The 4,476-nt window shown below is 32.9% G+C and overlaps 1 protein-coding gene across 1 annotated transcript in view; it reads left to right on the top strand.

Annotated features, from left to right (window-relative positions):
• Positions 1 to 107, top strand: part of LOC109113200 (endoplasmic reticulum metallopeptidase 1-like) — a 21,243-nt gene extending 21,136 nt beyond the window's left edge. The window contains exon 15 of the mRNA XM_042770767.1: positions 1 to 107. This exon is cut by the window's left edge and continues 1,370 nt beyond it. The gene's annotated coding sequence lies outside the window, so the exon portion shown is untranslated.
• Positions 108 to 4,476: the final 4,369 nt, after the last annotated feature.

Below are 4,476 nucleotides of genomic sequence, written 5' to 3'. Positions count from 1 at the left end.
GTTTGTGTAACTACACACATGTAACAAACCACTGAATGGTATGTGTAAGTACAAATGTGTAACAGGACATTGGTAACACCACTTCCTGTTAATGAAAGTACAAATGTGTAACAGGTCTAACTGCACTTTTTGGTAAAGAAAGGGTTGCACTTTATATTAGATTTATCATGTAATCACCATCATCCAACAAATCAGCCTCCACAAATTAATTCTTTTCATATTAATTAATGTTACACTCCATAATAATACAACATTACATTAAGAGTAAACATCCTTAGTACACACCATGGAAGTATTTCTGAAAAAAACTAGTCATTAAATGAAATTGCAATATGAAAGTTAAATACCATCACTTTGGCCATTAAATTGCTAGAGAAAAAACACGCACACATATTTATATTTAATAATATTTTACATATTTAATAATGGAATTCAAATTTGAAATGTTGCATATCTGCAATATTGTGCTGAATGTATAACCTGATGACAACAATAAAGTACAAAATTTAAAGAAAGAAAAAAGTGGGTGTGTTCCTCAAGAGGACTATGGTATTGTAAATCAATCTTTGCTTATATATACACACAATTCTTCAAAGTAGCTAACTATTGTAGCTACATGTAGTAGAAAGATAAGCAGCAAAAGAAATGTAATGGCTTAATACTGATCTTCATTATGTTATGTGCATGGAAAAACATGAAATTATGGGGGCTTGCGCCAACAGTTGTACACAGAAGCAGTTCAAGGCTGATGATGTAAGAGGTCGGCGTTGTATCTGCTTAAATGTATCTGTTGAAGGTGAAGAGATGATACTTCAGCGGCTGGCCGACTATGAAGAAAACTGTATGGAGAATTTGCTGCAAAGTGTTCATCACTGACATCACCTGGCAACTGAACTTGTGCGGGAGGGGAGACAAGAGAGATACGAAAATCAAACATCAGAGCCAGGGGCGTAGACATCTTTTCAGAAGTGAGGGGGACAGAAATTACATCTACATGTATGTGTGTGTGTGTATATATATGTGTGTGTATATGTATGTGTGTGTGTGTGTGTGTGTGTATATGTATATATATACACACACACACACACACACACACACACACATTATATATATATAAAACATTACAATATAACATTTCTGTAATCTATATACCAGTCAACAGTTTTTAAAAGAAATTATAGAAAATAATACTTTTATTTAGCAAGGATTCTTTAAATTGATCAAAAGTGATGATAAAGACATCATTTTACAAAAGATTTCTATTTCAGATAAATGCTGTTCTTCTGAACTTTCTATTCATCAAAGAAACCTGAAAAAAAATTCTACTCAGCTGTTTTCAACATCATCATAATAAATGTTTTTTTGAGCAAATCAGAATTATTTCTGAAGGATCATGTGACTGGAGTAATGATGCTAAAAATTTAGCTTTGAAATCTCAATAAAAGACATTATGAAATATATTCAAATAGAAAACAGTTATTTTAAATAGGCTAGTAAAAAATATTTCAAAATGTTACTGTTTTGCTGTAGTTTGGATCAAATAATTGCAGGCTTGGAGAACAGAAGAGACTTCTTTAAAAAACATTAACAAGCTTACTGTTAAATGATGCTTAAAACTTTTGACTGGAAATAGATAGTTGGATACTATAGGAAACTTTAATACTTTTTGCTCTAATTTCTAATTTTGGTGATTGGCTTTTAGAAATCTATAACTGCTGGAAAATAACAAATAATAATGATTTTTTTATATACTACAAACACTTTATCACATAATAAGGCTGAATAGTTTCTATACTGTAATAAATGCTATGTAAATTAGCACTGCATTGTTCATATTCTTTATCACCTGCTGGAGATGACTTGAAAAACCATATATTGTCGCAATCGTGTTTAATGTTTTCGTGTTTCCAAAAGTTTCTGTTTTTCTGTGAAAACAACTGTTTTCAGACAGCACTAGCTGGACACTTTTGTCCATATTAGGAATTTCCTGGTATGATTTTCTGTGCAGAGCGCGCTCCGGCTTCGAGTATGAATGAAACACACTGCATGAGTGTTTAGCACTCCGTGATGTTAATCTCGCCTTCTGGGTCTGAATAAAATCTCAGGTCATGCGCAGACCATCCTGTCTCTTTGACTTTAAATCTATATTTATTCACATCAGCTCTTGAAAACCTCTATGCGAACACACTTGCCTGAAAAAGTGCGGAAGACAGATTTCCGTGATATTAAAAGTGGGGGGGGGCCACATCCCCCGTATCATCTATGCCCCTGGCTCAGGCTGTTCTTCTCCAGCATCACCTGGAGACACGTGCAGTTCTAAACAAAGTGCAGGTCGTCAGATTGAAACGAGACGAGCTGTTAAAAGAAAAAGAGAGAAAACTGGCAGATCAGAGAGCATAGAGAGAAAGAGGAGAAGATTAGACCCCCAGTCTGATTCTATTGATTCCCTCACCGATGCGTTTTCTCATGTATATTAGTACTCCTCCACCAGCAGCATGTGAGGAAACACCTCTGGAAGTGTCCAGTGAGGAAGAACAGCCTGGACCATCTCATCTGGTCAACAATAGTGAGGTCAGATCTGGACAATCACCAATGTGAGGGTACATCATAGATGATGAACATATGGATCAAGGTGTTAAAAGAAAAAAGGATCAATATGACAAAAAACAAAAGGAGTAAAATAACACTGAACACAATCCTACACCACCACACAAATACACGGTCAAATAAGGCTCCCACTTTAATCCTCCAGCATTATACGGAGACGCATTTGACAGAAGTGCAGGCAGTCAGATTGGTGGTAACTGAAAAAGACTTTAGTTCATCTCTGAGTTTTCTCACATGTACATTAGTGCCCACCCAGTAGCATATGTGGAGACCTCTAAACCCTTCTAAAATGAACTGGATAAGGCTTGCGGCATTCAAAGCTCGGGAGAGCTGATAGTCTGGAAGAGAATCAATAGAGACCTGCAGAGCAAAAGAACAGCACTGAATAGATACACTGTAAAACAGATTTAGGCTTTCACAAATTGTAACTTTTTTTTACAGTGAAATACCATATTTAGTGTTTTATACTAAGATCACATTAAGATGCTGTCAAATGACTACAGAATATGATAGAAAGAATAAGAGAAACTGTATTAGAAACTGTAGAAATTTAAGAGAAATTGTATTTCAGTGCACAAGAAATCATATAAAAATAATTTTAATCCATTTTTTGTACAAAAAAAATAAATAAAAATTTTGTACCTTTATTCCTGAATTGATACATCAAATGTAAAAATATCTTTCTTTTTTTGTGGTAGTCAGTTGATAAAAAGAATAAGTTAATCTTCAAAAGTTGGTATGTTAAGATGTGTAGAAAATTAGTTTTCTCTCAAAATGTAGCATATATTCAGTCATTCCTTTAATCTGCGTTTTTCTCCTAGTTTTTGTACAGTTCAATTTCTTACTGCAACATGAATTTTGCTTGTATAATTTCTTACAGTTAAATAAAATATGTAGACCGGGGGCCTATTACAGATATTTGTGTATTATTATTGAAGGATCCTCCTACTATTGTTAAATTAAATCGGAGCAGCGTTTTTTTTCCCACTCCATGTTCGTAAACTAAATGTGTATTCCTTCAGTGATTTCAGTCTGACTAAAAGAGCAAACAAAATCACTACACACATCATATAGCCTTATTCAATAACAACAACATCAAATGCATCAATGCAATGGTAATTCACCATATGCATTACTGTTAATAAATATGTAAATGGGGGAGACGGACTCACAGATGAGGCCATGGGGGACATTTTTTTGTTTTTTTTCATCAGGAGAACAGTAAAGAAGTTTAGTTGAAACCGTGTTCCTTGCTGATTCAACGTAAGTCAGCAGCTACCAGTTTGAGGATTAAAAATAAATCTGAACTGTCTGAAACCGTTTGTGTCTGGAGCAGCACAGATCTACTCAAAAATAAATAAAATAAAAACTTTTCATTACTTGAAATAAAATTTATTTCAGCTAGTTACCAAGGCAGCATTTCTCATTTTCATTTAGTTTAATGTGACATACTAAAATTGACATAAAAATGAATAAAAACTATATAGACATATGTGTGTGTGTGTGTATATATATATATATATATATATATATATATATATATATATATATATATATATATATAAACTAAAACCTTAAAAAAGAAAATCTACAAATAAAAATTGATTCAAAATATTAATAAAAACTATAATAGTATCTTAATGATGCTAGAATAACACTTCTCCATGTCAAATGTGCTCAGTGACACTCCTGTAAATTATTTTAATGTCTTTATAATGTCAGTCTCTAGACACGTGATGTATTAAATGAATAAATGGACGATGCTTATAATAAGACAACAGCAACATGCTTTATTAAAACACAAATTAGCCCAAGTCCAAGTATATATTAAATTATTTACTTTACATTCTTTTTTTTAGTTAACATTCT

The sequence above is a fragment of the Cyprinus carpio genome, chromosome A15, assembly GCF_018340385.1.
Source record: "Cyprinus carpio isolate SPL01 chromosome A15, ASM1834038v1, whole genome shotgun sequence".
NCBI classification, from domain to species: domain Eukaryota; kingdom Metazoa; phylum Chordata; class Actinopteri; order Cypriniformes; family Cyprinidae; genus Cyprinus; species Cyprinus carpio.
Note: the sequence above shows the minus strand (reverse complement) of the source record. Positions and strands in the feature narration are given on the sequence as shown.